We start from the raw sequence: 21,151 nt of genomic DNA on the forward strand, positions 1-21,151 counted from the left end.
AAACAATCATATTTTAAGAACCCAACAAACTTATGTGTTCTTAGGATTGTATCGGGGACATTGATAGCACACATATACATGCGAATGTTCCAGTAGACATGATTGCATCTTTTCGTAGTAGAAAGGGTTTTCCAACACAAAAATGTGCTTCATGCTGAGAGACTTTTGATCTTAACTGCACTTATGTGTCTTTGGTTGGGAAGGGTCAGCACATGTTCGATGGTCTTGCGTGATGCTTTAGAAAGACCCAATGGTCTTAAAGTGCCACAAGGTATATGTCGTTATTTATTTGCCGATTAATATACAAAACATAAATTGTTATTATAGTATATAACATAATCCTATATCATTTTGTTGTCCAGGAAATATTTCCTCGTCGACGCAGGATATGCTACAAGACCTGGATTTATAGCATCTTTTAGAGGTGTTAGATATCACTTGAAGGAATTCGGGTCACACATTCCTGAAAACCCTAAGGAGTTGTTTAACCATAGGCATTTGTCAGCGCGGACTTCAGTTGAGTGTGCATTTAGGTCTTTGAAAAGTCAATTTAAGATTCTCACATCTAGGCCCTTCTTTCCATATAGTACTCAAGTTGACCTAGTGATTGCATGTTGCATTCTTCACAATATTATTATTAGACAGGGTGGTGATAGATTGATACCCTCCGAGGAGGAATGAGAACAAGAAATAAGAGTTCATACTTCGAGGAGAGGGTAATGCATGATATGTGGAACAATAGATAAATGTATTTATAAAGGATATGTTATGTTATTTTTTTATGTTTATCCGTATTTCTATTTAGCATACATTGTAGTTTGATTTTGAATTGCTTTGGATTTCATATGTTGTGAACTCTTATGTTATTGCTTGATGTTGAATAATTAATATAGTTGCTATGAATGAATTCTTAAGACCAAGTATTCTATATTTTCATTGCTTTATGAAGGTTTGTATATGTATGTGTGTTTGCAATTTCACACGAAAAAATGGAAGCTGGTAGTCATTCATCAAGCAGTAGAAAGAATGTAGGTAATATGCAATGGAGACCGAGTGAGAGCAAGTTTTTCTTGCAATTTATGGCAACACAGGTGGAAAATGGTCTGAAGTGTGATAAGACATTCAAACCACAAGCAATTCATGCAGTCATACGTGCTTTAAGAGAGAATTTTGGTAAAGACTGTACCGAGTCTAACATACATAACCATCTCCGAACTTTAAAACGCAAATGGGCTATAATTAGAAGACTTTGAGAGATGAGTAGTGTGGGTTGGGACGAAGACAACAAGAAAATAATTATGGGTGAAGATGTATGCATGACATATCTAATGGTATGCTCCTTTTATGTCTTACAATTTTGTAGTTAGTTTGTTTATATTGCACTAACATTAATGATAATTTTTTATTGTTTTGTTAACAGAGCTATCCAAATGAAGAACCATATATAAATAAACACATTGAAGACTATGATTTGCTTTAAGTTATTTGTGGCAATGATCATGCAACAGGGCGTTTTACTTGCGACAGTATTGAGACACCTCCGACTAATGGTGGTGTACCAAACTTTTGGCAAAATAATTTTAAAATTGAATTAACACCATAAGGTCTTGGACATGGACAATTTGACAATAACTCAGTCATTCTGCCTTGGCACAAACTGTAGGTTCAAAAATGGATACACTTGCACTTGCAATTAAGGAGCATAACCCAGTCATTCTTACCACCAAGCTAAGTGAAGCATGCATAAAGCTTACTGAAGTTGGTTACTCAACACGTGATGTGGCCAAAGGTTATTCATATTATGCAGATAGTGAGACAAGAACATTCAAATTCTTGGGCGCGCCAGATATTCTCCGCTAGTACATGGCTGAGAAACTTGTAGGACCGCAAGGACAAATTTTTTAATTTGGGATTATAAGCATGGCAAGTGTTTTGGTTAAGGGTTGATCACTTATGTTTTTTAGTTTTGAACTACGACACTATGTTGTCAATGTTTTTTATAACTTGGTTGTAAACTTATAGCTTCACTTATCGTGTTGGATTTGTTATTAGTGTGTAATGCTACCAGATTGGAACTCTATTATGAGGTTTATTGAATTGTTGTAATGCTAATGTTTTCATTGTCTTAATCTATAATCATTTTGTCATTAGCTGATCATGTGGGTTTGAGTTAATTATTAAGCTAGTCTGAGTTAATTACCAAGCTTTGAATTTGGGAATTCCAAATTGCCAATGCGGATGAGTCTTACTACTTGGTGTCTATAGAGTTTTTCATAGAGAGCTTATTGAATTTTTTTAAGTAATGTATTTTGTGGTTGTATGAATACACTCTTAGTTTTTAACCTTCTGGTTATTCATAATAGTTTCCGGTTATTCGCTGCAATTTCTGGTTATTCATAACAGTTTCAGTTTACTGTCTGTTATAAGTCATAGTTTCCAGTTATTCAATGCAGTTTTTGGTTAATCATAATAGTTTCCGGTTATTCAATGCAGTTTTTGGTTAATCATAATAGTTTCCGGTTATTCACTGCAGTTTTTGATTATTCATAATAGTTTCCAGTCATTCGCTGCAGTTTCTGGGTGTTCATAATAGTTTCCAGTCATTCGCTGCAGTTTCTGGGTGTTCATAATAGTTTCCAGTTATTCACTGCACTCTTCCTCCTCCCCCCCTATGAACCAAACAAGGGGTTAATCCATAATCATTGTCATTAGCTACAATAATTAAGTTAAATTTTTGTTTCTTTATATTATAATTTTATTAATCACTACAATTTTTAAATGTTTATATCAATATTTTAAACTAATTAAATTCAATTCAAAAAATAAAGCTAAATAAAAAATTGCTATGTTATTCATTAATAATCCATTAAAAATATTTCATGCTAAATAAATAAAAACATTTATCTATTAATATCCGTCATTTAAATCAAATACTTACTTAAAATATTTTAAAAATAAATTTCTCTAATCATCCACTCTAATTGTATTTAATTAAACAATTTGAAAATATTTTAAAAAATTATTAATTCAATAAATGGGTAACTTCACCTCCTCATAGATAGGGTTATCATATCACTCCAATATCCATGCAACCAAACATTCAAAAATGGACATCCAAAACTTCACATATCATTATCTCTCTAACCAAATACCAAACAATCTTTATCCTTACTATTAAATCCATCCAACCAAACACTTAAACATGAATATTCACATCCATGGATATTTCATCCATGAATATCTCCTATCCAGGGAATACTATATCCCACTATTCAAACAATACCTAAATGAGCCATGTCAATCCCCATTTTTAATGATTTTGGATTAGAGTTTAGAATTTAGAGCGATTGACATGACTAGATTAAAATTATAGAGGGACCAAAAGATTACAATTCAAAGTAAACAAACTAAAAAGGTAAATTTGGAAAAATAAAAAAACTGTTTATACCCAAATAATATTATAACAACCGAGCATATTTGTCATGCCCCATGTTTCAAATTACAAATTTTTTTAATAAATTTTATATGGGTTTTTATAATTTTTTATTAAATTTTGGAATTTCTTCAATTTTTTTAATTTTATTTTTAAAATCACTAAAATTCTTTATAAACTTTATAACATTTTCCATCTTAGAAGGATTTTTAAAATAAGAGAATTTCTTAATAAATTTTTATAGAATTTTGAAATTCCAATATTTTTTTTAAAATAACAAATTCCAATATCTCAACACTTCCACCTAGGTTGTTCATATAGCATAAGAAAAGTTATTATAACATTAATTTAAATGTAAAAAAAATAATAATTAGTAAAGATTTTATTATTGCCTTAAAGCAGCCTCGCTAGCGCCGGGGGAGGTGGTTGGCGGGGGCATGGGTTTCAACCTCATTTAGCCAGTAGTTCCCCATTGATTCAGCCCCTCGATGGCGTAATTTTTTTTTAATAAATTCGTGGTTTATCATAATGCCACGGAAGAAAATGTTTTAGGTAATATTTGATCTTAAACCCTCCATCTTTGGAAACATGGAATTTGAAACATTGACATATTTAACGTTGTTTCTCCTTTGATTATAGATAGTGAATTGTTCTCGATTAACATTTTAGACTATGATCCATATTGATAGCTACAAGAACTATACCATTATCAGCACAATTCGGCTTAAACGCCTCGAGTATGTATCCCCACTATTACCTTATCACAAACTCTTTAATTTTAAACTTGTCTCTCTCAACCATAGCCTTCCAAGTAATTAAAGCAGAATAACTTTAGGCTTATGTTTGACAAAATAGATCAATACCTTCCTATTTGAGTAATCAATGATATAGTAATTGAAGCCTCCAAAAGTAGCAACCGTAGAATATCCCATACATCTGTATGTACCAACACCAATTGGGTAGGCTTTAGCCTTTAGGCATTTTCCAATCATTGCTAGCCATCTCGGATTTTCTTCTATCTTATAATGCTTAATCACTCCTTGCATTTGGAAGTCCAATACATAACATTCATATCAATATCTATAAATTTGGCATGTATATACATATAACATGATATTGTTAGATGAATAATAAACCATTACATTCTACAATCAAATAATTTAACCTCCTCAACTTTAGGGATGTAATTTTAAATGGAACTTGTCCCCGTATCCGATCTACAATCAAATATCAAAGCAACGATGAAAGCAAATGATTTAGCAAACCCACAACATAGTTTAACTTAAATTCATAGAGTATGAATAAGAAAATGTTTATTAAGGTTGCATACAATAAAAGTTACACATATTATTTAGTACAAGCTAGTAGATTCAATTGCATGATTCACGTCACAAAATGATGCATTACTTACCGAATGCACTTTTATACTTAAAAAAATTTAACAAGTGATAAAAGATAACTAGATAGATATTACCCAAAGAAACAAAAGAAAACCTTATTCCATGAAACGACTGACAATATTTTCTCCTCCTTTCTCTTATGTGCAAGAAGAGACTTCCAGAAATGTCGCATCTTAGGATACTCAAGAGAATACTGATTAGACAAATGTTACAAACAAGACAAGGATGAATAAATAAAAATATATATATATATATATATTGGGATCAAATAAAAAAAACTAGCACTATAACCAAATGAAAACAAAAACCTGCAATAATTCTCACAATCCATTAATTACGCCATTCCAAGGCACCACCTCAACAAAGATATTGGACAAAACACAAACATCTTCAATATCAAAAGAAAGACTAAGCAAATGCTATTAAAACAATGAAATAAATCATGTAAACTTTTAATTTCAAGCAAGAAGTATCATGTAAATTTTATAGATATATTTGTAATACTCTATATGTTGTAGAAACTCAATTCACAAATAATTCAAAAGTTTGACTAGAGTCTTACCAATTTTTCCACCATCCGGTGAGTAGTCTCAAGATGCTCCCATCCATAAATAACCTCTTTAATATTCAATGTTGTCTTGCATAGTTGCTCCACGATATCATATAATCAACTTCGGCTCATAAGTTTTGGTCTTAATTCTTGAAAAGTAGCTCTTAGATGTGCAAACTCATTGTACTGATGATGATCAAATTGCACAGGTTATTGGTTGGAAGAATTACCATTTACGGATAAAAACAAGTATTCCATGGTTCCCAAGGACAGCTCTAAAACACAAGTGAATTGAGATAAAGAATTGAGACCCTGGATGGTCAGCAATAGAATAATTCGTTTGATGAAAACAACCATGCCTTGGATTGAAAGATCAACAACTGAAGGATTATTGCCAATTTTGAACAACAAAAAGCATGTTGTTCATGCATAGTTCGAGTGCTCTTGGATAGGCCCTTTTATGCATATTGCTTCAACAACAACATAAGCGTTATTAGCATTGTCGATGTTACATGCATAGAGCTTAATGACATAAATGTATCCTATTTTTGTATAATGAAGGGCGATACATGGAGCCTCACCGTAATATCAACCAACTCATCTTCTAAACTCTTAACCTTATTAGGCTGCCTCATGCGCATTCAAGAGAACCTAAGTCAACATTTTTTCAAAAGAAAGCTGCCTAGACTCTCTTTTGAAATCTTTTTCCTAGCTGGCGCTAACAGACACCAGGATTGGTGTAGGAGAAACCCATCTGCTTGACTGTAACATCCTCAAGCCTAGCTTCTTAGGCTTGTTAGTGTAATAAAAAATGGAGAAATAAAAATCCAACATTCTAACAAGAAACGGGTTGACCCTCAACACAATTTCACAATTGTTACCACACTGCGGCAACTGTCTGTAAGGCATTCCATTGATTTTGTCTAAAAGTTTAAAAGTACTGATCTGCCAACAGTTAGAGGTAGCCTTCTAACTTTCTGTTCAATATCTCTCAACGCATTGACATCTTCAACTAAGAGATCACCAAAACTACCTCTCATCAATGGCATTGCTTCACTACTACATAAGTGTGACAAATTTTGGAGACAAATATTCAATATATGAAGCATTCGAGTGGAGATGAGAACATAGGTCATACCGGCAAACCGAGGCAACAGCTCCATCATAAGAATACCATCCCACCAATCTCTCTTTTTCTAAATTGTCGATAACCAGTAAGAAAATAATGTCTCTTATCAGCTCTCTGCACACTTTCCTTATAGCTAAAGGAACATACTACCCGTATAACTTGCAAATACCACAAACATGTACTGTAGAGATCATGAAGAATTCACATATCACAAACTTCTACTGTAGAAATCAAAGATAATTTTCAGCAAGCATGAAAATTCAGCAATAATTAAAATAAAAGTTTAGAAATCTCCATCATGGGGTAGGCGTACATAGAGTCCTATAAAAGATGATTGTAGAGTCAAACTTAGTATGTCACTGCTTAGGGGCTTGCTTCAGTCCATAAAGAAATTTTACAAGTTTGCAAACCTTGTGCTCTAGTCCAAGGACAACAAAGCCTTAAGGTTGCTCCATGTAAATTTCTTCCTCTAAATCACCATTTTAAAAAGTAGTCTTTACTTTTATCTAATGGATTTCAAGACTGAAAGCAGAGACAAGTGTTATAAGGATCCTAATGGTGCTACAGCGGACTACTGGTGAGTAGGTGTCAAAGTAAACAAGTCCACCTTTTTGTTTGAACCCCTTTGCAACTAACTTGGACTTGAGCTTCCCAATAGATCCATCAGGTCGCAATTTCTTCCTGAAAACCTTTTGCAACCCAAAGCTTTACTCCTAGGAGGCAGGGAAGTAAATATGCAGGTGTGGTGACTCATGATTGAATGGTACTCATCATTTACAGCTTCTTTCCAGAATACTGAATCAGCACAGACCATAGCCTCCTGATAAGTGGTAGGAATATCCTCAATCATAAAGTTGACAAAATTATCACCTAGGTTCCTTTCCATTCTTCCTCTCTAGCTTCTTTTAGGTTCTTGTCCAAGAATAGGAACTGGCCCATAAGGGGAGCTAGAGGTCAGAAGTACCAAAGGAGTGGAACTGGAGGTTGATCTCAGAGGGAAGATGTTCTCAAAGTAGACAATGTCTCTAGCTTCACTAATGGTGTTTCTAGCTATTTCACTCGTCTCTGAGTTAATAACTTGGAATCTCAAAACATTGTTATGGGGCTTTTGGACCTATCTTCCAGGTTTTAAGATCAGGAATTTTAACCTTAACTAGACACAACTACATTTTGAAGTAGTTGAGTTATGGGGCTTTTCTTTTCCAAAGTTCATAGGGTGTTGTGCTATGGTACATAAAAGAAATCTTATTCAGGAAAAAAGCAAGCTGATAGCAAAACCTTCCACCACAAGTTCTCGGGTACACCAGAACGTAATAGCATGGCATTTACCATGTTCATTAATGTCATATCTTTCCTTTTAACAACCCCATTGGACTTAGGAGTGTAAGGAGTAATAAATTCATGCACAATCCCATTCTGTTCACAGAATGAAGGCATAGCATTCGAAGTATACCCTCCACCTCTATAAGTTTTAAGAACTTTGATGGTCTTGCCTAGCTGGTTCTCAGCTTCGGCTTTAAAACCATAAACTTGCTAAGGGCTTCATCTTTGGATTTGATCAGGTAAGAATAACAGAATCGGGAAATATTATCAATAAAAGTAATGAAATAACAATTTTCCGCTCTGGTAGGGGGGTCTAAAATAATCACAAATATCATCGTGGATAAAATCAAGAAGATCAGAGTTTTTGTTCATGTGTTGGAAAGGTTTGCTGGATAATTTGGCTTTAACTTAGATCTGACATTTAGAACCATGATTAATCTTGGATTTAGGAATCAGTTCAAGGTTCATCAGCCTTCTAATGCTCCCAAAGTTCACATGATCCAATCTTCCATGTCAAATATCACAACACTCAACATTCAAGACAACAGATTAAGAAGAAGGATAATAAGAACTTTTATTCACAGATAAATTAAAATGTTCACATACATTGAGTTTGAATAAACCACCAGATATAAATATTTACCAACAAAAAGATTACTTCTACAAATTACAAGGCGGTTTGACTCAAGTGCAATCTTACAACCAAAATGAATCAAAAGGGAACCATTGATCAGAATTTTTCCTAATATCAGGTACATGATGAATGCCTAAAAGGGTGAAATTTTTTGCAAAAGTCATCTTCAAATCAATTCGTTTTTCACCTACCACGTGTGCTATTGACAAGTTTCCCACAGCCACACATCCTCCACTTGAAAACTGATAAGTGGAGAACAAGAAAATGTTCAACACAAACATGGATATTAGCACCAAAATCAAAAAACCACTCTAGGTTTTGACAAGTCAAATTGACAGAAGGAATTAAAGAAACTGACCTAAAGCAAGTCTCAGAAGAGCGTTCACCCATCTCAAACACATTTACTAGCGGTTTGGTAGATCGTAATTTTTTTTTATAGTTTCAATCTTGCGGAAGTAGTAATCACGAGTGACATGATTTGTCCTACCACAAACAAAACAATGTTTAGGACTTTTTTTAAAAGGTTTGGGAGCAGAAGATTTGAGTTACTAAGGGTTTTAAGGACGCAAGTGGGCTGGTTTGCCCTTGGCCTTAAAGGATTTCCCTTAGGGGAAATTGTTGACATTTATCAAAAAAGTGGAACTCCTCAAGCTCTTAGAACTATTAGAGCTACCAATAAATATGCTCAGCTAGATAGACCTAGCCTTGTGAGAAAAACCATGCCTTGGAATGAGAAATCAACAACTGAAGGATTATTGCCAATTTTGAACAACAGAAAGCATGTTATCCATGCATGGATTGAGTGCTCTTGGATAGGTTCTTTTGTGCTAAATGCTTCAACAACAACATAAGCGTTATTAGCATTGTCGGTGTTGCATTCATAGAGCTTAATGATGTCATCCACATAAATGTATCCTATATTTTTGTATAATAAAGGACAATACATGGAGCCTCACCATAATATCAACCAACTCATCTTCTGAACTCTTAAGATTATTAGGCTGCTTCACGCACATTCAAGATAACCTAAGTCGACATTTTTTCGAAAGAAGACTGCCTAGACTCTCTTTTGGAATCTCCTTCCTAACTAGTGCTAACAAACACTAGGTCCAACATAGGAGAAACCCATCTACTTGACTGTATTATCCTCAAGCCCAGCTTCTTAGGCTTCTTAGTTCGATAAAAAATGGAGAAATAGAAATCCAACATTCTAACAAGAAACGGGTTGAGCCTCAGCACAATTTCACAATTGTTACCACATTGCGACAGTTGTCTGTAAGGCGTCCCACTGATTTTGTCTAAAAGTTTACAACGACTGCTCTGCCAATCAACAAGAACAACTCCCACGAGTGCCACAGTTAGAGGTAGCCTACCAAGTTTCTATTCAATATCTCTCAATGTATCAACATTTTCAACTAAGAGATCACCAAATCTACCTCTCATCAATGACATTGCTTCAATGCTACATAAGTGCGACAACTTTTGGGGCCGAATATTCAATATATGAGGCATGCGTGTGCAGATGAGAACATGGGTCTTTCCACCAAGCCGAGGTAACAACTCTATCACATTCCTACCATCCCACGAATCATTTTTTTTTATTGTCGATAACCAATAAGAAAGGAATGTCTCTCATCAGCTCTCTGCGCACCTTCCTAGTAGCTATAAAAAAATACTATCCGTATAGCATGCAAATACCACAAACATGTACTGTAGAGATCAAGAAGAATTCATCTATTACAAACTGTTATTATAGAAATCAAAGATTCAATTTTCAACAAGCATGAAAATTTAGCAATAATTAAAATAAAAGTTCCAAAATCTCCAACCTCGAATAGGCGTGCGTAACCATTGGCCTAACGTTGAATTGGCCTCATATAGCATTTTCATGCCTCACTCCAAGCGCTAGGATACACTAACCCCAGGATGGTTAAACTTGTCGCTTAGCACGTTTGGCGATGAGGTTTCCAAGTGCGGCAACACCAAGTTCAGGCTATGGCAGATCGAAGAGTGAAATGATGATAACACTAAGGTTTTCCAAATGCGCAAAGCTCACAACCGGGGAAAAAACAATGTGGAAGATGAATAATGTCACTGCGGCTAGGGATCAAGAAATGATGCATATATACCCAGCTGGTTCCTCAACTGGTAGATTTCTATCCGTTGGGAAGATCAACAGCTGGGAATAACACTATTGCTAAGATTCAAAAACCCAAAAAAAATCAAGACACAAAGCAAAAATGAGCATTCATCCAGACAGTCGCGCCTGTTTGTGGTGTAAAACATGGCCTTATGCTCACTTAAAATCCTAATCAAGGTGTTGATGACACAAAGGTCACATAAAAAGACCAAAGTTCTTCTCCCCATCCAATGTGGGACTAAACAAAATGAAGTAACAACACTAGACATGTGGGACAAACTGAAGACCCACAAGAAACAAAACAAAGAATAAATAACTCAAATTGTAGGCCCGATAGGACCCACATCCAACAATAGTTTCTACCTTTTTGGTGCCCTAATCTTTTGCTCAAAGAAAGTTCATTCTCCACAACCACATCTTCATCTACACCAAGCAAGGGAAGCAACTTCATATAATTCCATCCAAAAGAATCATCTTATATCTTTGGGAAAACCTGTAAGCAAACTCAAGCAAAAGGTCAGTTTTTGTAATGCCGGAGTCACCGATAACTAAGGAAAGCCATTCCAAAACGACAGTTCAATATACTGGCTCCTTGCCCTTCCTCACTACGTCTTCAAATACCTCACCTCCTCTTCCTACAATCAAATTTGGATTCTGCTCACTGCTCTTAACAACTTCATTTTTTCCTCTCCCTCTCACTACTCTAAATAATCGTGACTCAAGCTCAAACAATTTTTCATCCTTCCAACAAAACTAGCGTTCCTTGGGAAAGGAAACTCCTCTCTAGAAACCTTACCCACCTTTTCATCCTTCACCTTGTTTCACCAAAAGACCACATTTCCTTTCCAAGATGCCCCTCGGCAAACACTTGCTTTGCCTCAATCCAAGGAAGATGGGTATCAACTTCCCACCCTCCAAAAACACATACAACTCCTCATCACTGTACGGTTTGGAGAATGCCCGTGTCATCACCACGAACATCCTTACGGGGAAATATCCATGGCGGCCCCTGTAACAGCCAGGAATGTGCATCCCGGTGCCTACTCCAGCCAAACAACGAGCAAAAAAAGCCCTGCATCTTAAGTTCTGCACAAAGCCACTTCCCTAAACGTGTCTCCGAAGAAGAAAGCGAGCAGGACTCGATGAACAAGACATGTTAATAATATTTGTAATAATGAAAATATTGTACATTATTTTCTTTTACAATCAAGTTTGTGAATCTAATTACACTTATTTTATATTACCTATGGTTCATCTAAAATAAGAGATTGAACATTGAAATTAATATGGTGTGGATATCAGTACATACGTTTTCTCTCTAAATGGGGATTGGAATTATGCAGAGCGTGTATGTCAAAATGCCTGAGAGAGGTCGAGGCATTAGTAGTATGGATGATGAAGTGGCAGAGGAGGTTTGGATAGCAAAATAGAAAGCGGTTGAAAAAAAGGATGATGAAGTAGACTCAGCAAAAAAAGAGGTTTGTTGCCCTCCATGTTTTTCCTTTGCTTAAAACACTACCTTCCTTTTTTTCTTATTCTCCGTTGAATAAAGAGATGCATCAATTGAAATAAATAGGTTGTATAAGTTATTATGTAAAGGTTGTGGTTCATCATTTACGCTTATGAATAGTGTGGGTTAATATTAATTATTTTTATAATATGATAAATCATATTCTGAGTAACCATTTACATGTTACTCATAATTTGAGTACTCTTGGCTTTCTAAATATATGTTTTCTTGATTGTATTATTGGATTGAAATAATCATGAGCTGCATTTAGAGCAAATTCAGGCCCATCACCCAAAATGTGCCTGAATTAAGTCATTTCTAAATTAAAGTTATCCATAATTTCGGATGTCATCGTCTTTCTTTCTTTTTTGTTAAAACATAAATGTTCATTCCTAGCGTTGTTTCCTTTCACTATTAAATTTTTTTTTCACAAATGGCGTCGGGCGCTGCCCCACAAAGGAATATCAAAGGGACAAACAAGTATGGTGATGGACCAATTACGGTGGTTTAAAGATACCCTAAGGATTTATCATGTAGGGAGATCTAACAAGCGGGGTAATTAAAGCTTGCGACATGCGCCTAAGATGATACATCATGAACCATAACCCCACAATAGTAAATCCCCCATGCCTTACAACTCTAAAGCAGTGGAGAATATGATTCCTCCCACAGGGGATTTAGTGAACATTTGATAAACAGTACCGATACAACATTTCTATAATATGTATACAATAAATTAATACAGTTCTGTACAGTATTGCAGCACAAGGGATTTGACTATACACCACTCATCCACCATTCAAGATGACTTTTATTATTAATGGTTTAGGCTTTTTTTTAACAAATGCCATAAACACAATGATTAAGGATGCGCACACAACCAAGAATTTATCGCCCACCCATGCACCTTCACCCCGCGATACAGGGATTGGCTTGTAAGCTCACTCCCACACCAAAGATCCTTTTTTTAAAAAAAACAAATTATATATATCTTTCACAATTTCAATTTAAAAAAAATGAAAGAAGGAGGAAAATATAGCAAGGTACACGTGCACAATATCTAGGTAAAATCTTAATATATTTCCCTACTTACTCCACCGTTTTGCACGCCCCTACCCTTCTTAGCGGCCTTTCACTCTGCCATCTAATCCCATCCCAAACATTCCAACATGCACGCTATGCGCATCTTCGATTCCGATGTTTTCGATAAGAACCAGTACAACCTTAGTGATCTCTTAATGCATTTCAGCAAAACCCAATGTGCGATATGTTCATTTGATCATGCATAGTTTCTCCTCGTGAAACACGTTTTGTGAAGTAGCTTCGGGTAGAGCTTAGGATGCAAGTCTTCTCTTGCTCCTTGTTAGACCAAAGAAGGCTGTAGGATGCACGGTCCCCGGCTATTGCTTTGGCCGCTATGGGCGTCGTCGTCTTAAGGATAGTCGTGGTGACATCAAAGACGTTCTCCAACTAATACAGTGTTATGGAGTTGCAAATGTTTTTGGAAAGTTAAAAGTTGATACCCATCTACCTCAAATTAACTTAAAATGAGTGCTTGCCCAGAGACATCATAAAGAGGATGAGTGATATGTGGGAGAAAAAAAGTGGCCAGTGTTGGACCTCATATGGAAGAATTGAGAAAAAGTGGATAAAGGTCATCAATGGCCTTTCTCGTGTAAATGTGAAGTTTAAGGTGGAGGATGAGGACCTTCATTGAATTATAGTTTTGGAATAGCCTTACTTTAGTTACCGGTGATTCGCATTGGACAGACTAAGCTGCTAATAATACTAATGTTGTGGCTCAAGTAATCAGCACAGAAGCATCTATCCAAGAGCATTTTGACTATGCATGGGCAACAAGCTTTCTGCTATTCAAATTCAACAATAATCATTCTGTTAGATTTTATATTTTTGGTACTAGTGGGCCCTATATGGGTTGATCTTTCCGTCCAAAGCATAGTTTCCTTCATTAAGCGAATTGCTCTACCACTACCCATGCAGGATCTCAAAGATTTTCTCAATTCACTTCTGTTTTAGAATTCTTGCGGATTGTCACAGAGATCTTAGAAACCATGAAAGACTTATTTTTATCTAATGCTAATAGTTTTTCCAAACAATCACCTGTGCAATTTGACCCCAATCTGTGCAATAAGTATGCACATATAAACGCTGCTCTTCTATAATCAAGAGAAAAACTCATGATATAAGGTGGATTATACGATATCGCAAAGCAACTATGTAGGACAAGACTGAATATTAAAAAGGTTATTTGCCGATGACAGCATTCTATGACACAGGCTAATCGCCAGATTATAGAAAAATTGATAAAACTCTAGTAAAACTTTTGAATTATTTATGAATTGAGTTTCCATAGCATATAGGCCGAGTATTACGAAGATACCTGCAAAATTTACAAGATACTTTATGCTTGAAGTTAAGAGTTTTCTTGATTTACTTCATTATTTTAATAGCATTTGCTTTGTCTTTCCTTTTATATTCAAGGTGTTTATGTGCTTTGTCTGGCCATCTTTGTCAAGATGGTGTCTTAGAATGAGGGGATTGATGGATTTTAAGAATTATTACCGGTTTCTCTTCATTTGAGCACAATGCTAGTTTTTGTTTGATTGATCTCAATATCTATTTTTATTTATTCCTCCTTATTTTGTTTGTAATATCTATCTAAATAGTAATCTCCTGAGAGTACGAAGATGCTACATTTTTCAAAATATCTTCTTGCACACAAAGAGAAATGAAACTGTTATCAATCATTCCATGAAATCATGTTTCTTTTTTTTTTCTTTAGGTAAAATCTATCTCGTCATCTTTCATCTGAAGTATAAATGTGTTTAATAAGCAATGCGTCATTTTCTGAAATGAATCAAGCTATTAAATCTACTACTTTGTACTAAATAATATATGTAACTCTTATTGTATGCAATCTTAATAAACATTTGTTGTTCATACTTTCTGAATTTAAGCTAAACAATGTTGTGCTTTTGCTAAATCATTTACTACCATCATAGCTTTCACATGTGATTGTAGACCAGATAGTGGCATAACTCTGGTTCAGAATTACATCTCTGAAGTTGAGGAGATGTTAAATTAGTTCCATGTTTTTTTCCTCTACCCATTTCAAAACTATATTATAGGCAAGACTGTGATGGTTATTATTCAACTAACAATATCCTGCTATTTATATATTCATGTCAAATTTATAGATATAGATAAAAAGTCTGGTTATGATGAAGCAGTAGTAGATAGAAGAGAACCTGAGATGGCTGGCAATGAATGGGCAATTGCATTGATTATTGTTTCACCAGCATTAGAGGACCATGGCCCTTCTTAGATGGATGCCAGCCTTCAATGTCTTAACATGGAAGACAGTAACCACTGGAAAACAATCTTCAAATCTCTGAACCACATGCAATTTCATAAAAGATGTTTGTCATTCATTAAATTAATTTTTAAGCTTATGAAAATGCTCAATTGATGAATAAAAATAAGTGACAATTTAAGCTATATAAGTTCACCAAATTGGTGTGGAGAGTTAGTAGGAGAGTGCACAAGAAATTACCAAGCAATAGGAATAGATAAAGAAAGTATTGTTCATCAATCAACATACAATGGCATACGGTCTTGCCCATGATGACCAAACATCTAAGACATTTAGAATCAGCATCAGCTACAGCAGGAAAAAAGATTGGATGGTAAATAAAGCTTACAAGTCTGCAAACCTGCAGGGAGGACTTGTGATTCTTGTCATGGCTGCAAAGCTTCAAAGCCAACACAGTATAATATTTGTTGAACAATTTCTCCTGCAAGAAGCAGTCAACAAGGACCCGCATGATTACTCTATCCTGGCATTTTTTTTTCACAGACAAGTGTGAGCAAACCACAGTGAATGCCAAATAAAATTTAAAGCGAGGACACTGAAGCAGCACTGGGAAAAGACCTGTTTCCCAGACAAATCTAGGTGCAGGATCTTCCCAAAAGCATTAAGATAGTCTTCAACACACATGATTATGCAAAATATTGCTCTCCTTATGTCAAGTGTTCATCCTCTAAGCAGCCACAAGTTGCACCAATTTTTGTGTCTCCAATATCTCTTTGCTAATCGTGGCTGCCACATCTTCGACGTTATCTGCTTCGGACCACCATTGGCCTTTCTTTTCAGGATCAAGCAGATTGCACCATTTGAGCCCATGAAGCGTAGAATATCCTCTACTCTCAACTGCAGAAGTGATTCAGTCATTGAAAAATTCAGTCCTCTAGCTTGCCACCAAAATACTGATCAAAATGTGCAGATGTTAAAAAATAGAGAAATATCATGGCTAAAAGCAAAATATAGCATAGCATAATGCTATATTTTCAGCACATAGCATAGAGCTTAGAAATTGTATCAAATGCTAGTAACATGCATGAAAAAGGAGCACATTATTTCTCACGTTTCTTCCAAAACATTGATGGCCGTTTGATATCTATATCGCTAAGAAGACAATAGCTTCTCAAAAAGTTTATTGAAAGACCTTTTGCAGCCCTTTCTTTGTACGTGTATGCTGGGCAGAATCCACCCTGGGCCTTTTTTTTTATTATTCGTGATATAACATATTGCCTCAAGCATATACTGCATCTGCACATAAAGTTGCACACGTGAAGAAATTCATATCAAGATCTTGTAAAAAGAAAGCACTAGCAAGATTCTTACTCTTTTACTATTGATCTTTGATTTTGCATCTTGCATGAGACAAGAATTCTTTAACTCATTCACTCTGTTCTGAATGTCGAGGACAAAATCTTTCATGGCAGTGGGATCATCACCCCTTAGTTTCATTGCACAACCTGTTAAAAGGTAAAGAAAAAAAAAAGGGATTGCATTATTAGATAAGGAATAGTCTCAAAAGCAAAAAATGGGATAAATACTAACAAAAATAACAGTAACAAATTTCATGGTTAGGAAAAAGTAAAACAACAGAACTAGTAGCCACTATTCTCATTCCTGTTAACAAAAATAAATTAAATCCATAAAGTAGCTGAGGTCAAATAAGGTTAGCCTATAATATGTCTACCTTAACCATTTCTTAAGCAAACTATAACATTCTTAAGAAAAAAAAAGGGTTGTAGGTGTCTGTAATTCAGTATCCAAACACCACATAAACCAGAAAGTATGTAAATCAGCTCCTTTGTAGCATAACGCTCTTAGAATTGACCAAAACAGGTTTTCTCACCACGCTTCACAAGTAGAGAACTCATACACAGTCCTTTTGCATTTTATCCTACTAGGGTCAAATTCCACTTCAATCATGTGAAAACACCAAAGATTATCATAATTAAGGAATAACAGAAGTTATGTTTCACATCCAGAATTAAAACTACAACTAGCAAATCTCATTCAATCAGCAGGAAATGAGATACCGAACAATCAATGGCAGTGCGAAGACAAACCATTTCCAACAAGTCAAATAACTTCACAAGCATCAGCAGTATTTAAATAATAAATTTCCCCATGTTGATTCCCTATCAGTTGCCATAAATTTCAAATACTTCATCAATAATGCATTTTGATTTATGAATCTTGCTAATCTATTCACACGAATGTCCCCCTAATACTCTACCAGCTGGAGAAGATAAGCATAAGCATAACCATAACCATAACAAACAAAGCATAAAATGGCCTTAACTGTTTGTTTCCATGAGCTCCTCTAGAACATGATGCCAGATCTTCAGCTCCAATTATCTGACAAGCAACACTGCAGCCAATTGTTAACAGATAAGTCAGCAATATAGTGAAGAAGCTTAAATTTCCACACCTATCACTTAAACAGCCACATCTTTGTGTTCACAAGTCCCATGACTCAGATTCAAAGGAGAGCAAAATTAAAAATTTTAAAAAAATTAGAGTGGCTGTCAGGAAAAAATTAATACTCGAAATTATGAATTAGCTACATACTTCACTGCATCCTCATGAGGTTCCTCCTCAGCCATTACTCATTATGCTTATAAGAAACCCCCTTGTCCAATTAACTCTGCAGTATTATCCTCTTTGAGACCCATCTCTGAATCATTCCCTTTTTGGCCCTTTACACTCTTTAGAGTTTAGACATCTCATTTGATGGAACTGCTTCCTCCTTTTGAAATTCCTCACCTGCATCTTCCTCACTATGATCAATAGCTGATTCATAAAAAAATAAATAAATAAATAAATAAATAATGTATCCCTCAAGCAACGAATTACATCCATCATCATCATCACCATCCAAAAGTCCAAAAACTCTGAGACTTACCCCTTCAACATCCGGTGCTTCTTTTTCTTCATTGAGAGTTCAACAGAAATTCTGACCTTGAAACTAGCAGGCCTTTTTCATCATTTTTCTTCTTCGTCTTCTCGCCTCTATTCTGATTTGCATGTTTAACTACAGGATCAAGTCAAGTCCAAGTCAATGTCATAAACGTCTTCAAGAAACAGTAATTTCCAACACGTAATAAATACACGTGTCATAGTAACTGCATGGGATGTTGAGAACATTTAATTGTCTTTGTGATAGAGATCTATAATGATAAAGATGCGTGATTCTTTGTATACGGTAATGGTATGCCTCTAAAAATAAAAAAAATAAAAACATGTGTAGTGTAATATATGGCCTGGTGGCAAAGCATTTTTTTTGGGTGGGGAAAAGGCACGTACGTACAAATTCCGGCCATTCAAAGCATACTAGATATAGCGCCTCTTTTGATGAGCATAGACTTGGATCCTCTATGCACGGGCTTGTTGTGCATTCATGTGGGCCCTAGAAATTTTGTCTTCATTCATTTGTAAAAGCATTCTAGCCCTGGATTCCCGGCCTCAATTAATTTGTGCAAACTTTTAAACGAATTCATGAAGCTTTGTTTTAAGTTTTTGTTGTCATCTTATTGTTGAAGCGCTATTGTTTTCAATTTATTGGCATCTTAGTGTTAAGCCTAACCCCCTGTTTGGTTCAGAGGGGAGGGGAGGAGGGGTGAGGGAGTGAGGGGAGGAGTATAGAGGTTTGGTAAAAATATCGCTTTTGGCCCTCGTGGAGCTGTGGAGAGTAGTTTATTTTTGTTTAATTGAAAAAGAGGAGTGGGAGGAGAGAGAAGAGTGTAATGCTGTATTTGATTATTTTTGCCTCTGACAATAAAAATAAGTAATAATATATATAATAATCAATTGTAGAATAATAATAATAACACAATATATAATATATGATAAACATTATAAAACACACACAATAATTAGGAAAAAATATTTATTCGATTATGAGGAGTCATAACATCTCGATTATAATTGACAAATATTGGTTAAAATGTGAACACTCTCAACGATCATTCAAACATACACTTATTTTTTGTCATATTTTTTTCATAAACTTATGGTGAAAACATACTGGAAAGCATACTCTATCATATTTAACAAAAATATGCTCATGATAAACATATTCACAACCCCAAACAAACAATCACTAGGATACAATAGAATTCTACATATAGGTGAAGGGCATTAATGGTGATTTTTGCATTATTTAAAAATTAAAAACAATAAACATCCACTCCCCCAAAAAGACCCCAATTTGGGGAGTGGATTATGAGAGGGCGAGGAGGGTGAGGCACCCCTTCTCACCCTCTCACCCCCTTCACTCACTCAACCAAACAACACCCACACCCCCCATCACTCACCCTCCTCCTCCCCCAACCAAACAAAGCCTAAGAGAATAGCAGCCTCTACGATAGCTTTACTGACTTGGCATGCGTGTGCGAGAATGAAGGAGAGGATCTTTGGGGATAATGGTGAAGGGTGATGAGCACATGTCTACACTTGTTTCTTCCGTTATTTTGGGATAAACATTTTAAATATTTTTTTATATATTTTTTTGTGTTTTTATTTTAATCATCCAATTTTAAAAAATTATAATTTTTGTTAGGTGAAAAAGATTAATCAATTTTCATATCAACAAACCTAAAATTGTACAGGGTATATATAGATACACAGTTATATAAATATATTAGCTATACTGAATATAGATACAACTCGGGATGCACAGTAGTATTCCCTAACACCCCTCCCACAAACTCACGGGGGATCAAACATCAAGAGTTTGGACAAAAAAAAATCATGTTGTGCCCGTGTTCGAGATTTAGTAAGCAGATCGCAGATCGACGCTCGGAAAGGGAACAAACTGGGGAGCAAGAATGCCTTTGATGTACTGATCACGCAAGAAGAAAAGCATCAACACCAATATGCTTAGAGAAGGAATGTTTGACGAGATTCAAAGTGATCCGAATGGCACGGTGTTGTCACAATGTAGAGGAGATAGGAGCATGCGAGACAACACCAAGATCATGCAAAAGCCAACTAGAACCAAACAATCTCCTCGGCGAGTAGTAGCCATAGCGTAAGCTCGCTCTGACTGCTAGACCGAGAAACGCTAGTTTGCTTCTTGGACTTCCAAGCAATGAGAGAAGAGCCCAAGAACAAACAGAAACCAAGAATGTAATCGATGCAATCGACTGGATCACCAGCCCAAGTAGCATCGTAATAAGAACGAAAGCTCCGAGAACCGGCCACGAGAAAAAGAAGGCCTCAGCCTGAGTCGCCCGAAGATAGCGCATAAGCCTCGAAAAAGATGGGCATAGTGAATGTAAGTAGGTGCACTAATAACCGGCTCAAAACATGCACGCATAAGCAATGTCCGGACGAGTGAGGGTAAGATGAGACTAGACTCCCAACCAAGTGGCGATAGCATGCCTGGATCAGATAAGGGAGTCCCCTCATCAGCACGCAACTGAAGATGTAACTCCATAGGAGTGGTCACAGCACAAGAGTCAGAGAGAGCTAACCGTGCGAGGATATCAGATGTGTAACGATGATGGGACAACTGAAAACCGATGAGAAGTAAAGTGACCTCAATGCCCAAAAAATAGCTCAATCGACCAAGATCAGTCATCTGGAAATGTTGCTGAAGGTGATGCTTGACAAAATCCACATGAGCAGGATCATCACCAGTGATGATCATATC

General features: G+C 35.7%; 2 long non-coding RNA genes across 7 annotated transcripts; both read right to left on the bottom strand.

Moving 5' to 3' along the window:
- Positions 1 to 4,151: 4,151 nt before the first annotated feature.
- Positions 4,152 to 18,190, bottom strand: LOC120274681. 6 transcript variants are annotated; one of them, XR_005540957.1, is made up of 9 exons: positions 18,067 to 18,190; positions 17,798 to 17,866; positions 16,825 to 16,958; positions 16,646 to 16,749; positions 16,072 to 16,350; positions 15,854 to 15,976; positions 15,694 to 15,776; positions 15,389 to 15,531; positions 4,152 to 4,650 (listed from the first exon to the last, which is right to left on the bottom strand). It is a non-coding gene; the product is annotated as an uncharacterized LOC120274681 (long non-coding RNA). The 6 variants fall into 6 exon arrangements; XR_005540959.1 differs by having other exon boundaries at positions 15,694 to 15,934; XR_005540956.1 differs by lacking the exon at positions 15,694 to 15,776.
- Positions 18,186 to 18,596, bottom strand: LOC120274682. The gene is made up of 2 exons (XR_005540960.1): positions 18,401 to 18,596; positions 18,186 to 18,288 (listed from the first exon to the last, which is right to left on the bottom strand). It is a non-coding gene; the product is annotated as an uncharacterized LOC120274682 (long non-coding RNA).
- Between the last annotated feature and the right edge of the window lie 2,555 nt (positions 18,597 to 21,151).

The sequence above is a fragment of the Dioscorea cayenensis genome, chromosome 13 (assembly GCF_009730915.1).
Source record: "Dioscorea cayenensis subsp. rotundata cultivar TDr96_F1 chromosome 13, TDr96_F1_v2_PseudoChromosome.rev07_lg8_w22 25.fasta, whole genome shotgun sequence".
NCBI lineage: Eukaryota > Viridiplantae > Streptophyta > Magnoliopsida > Dioscoreales > Dioscoreaceae > Dioscorea > Dioscorea cayenensis.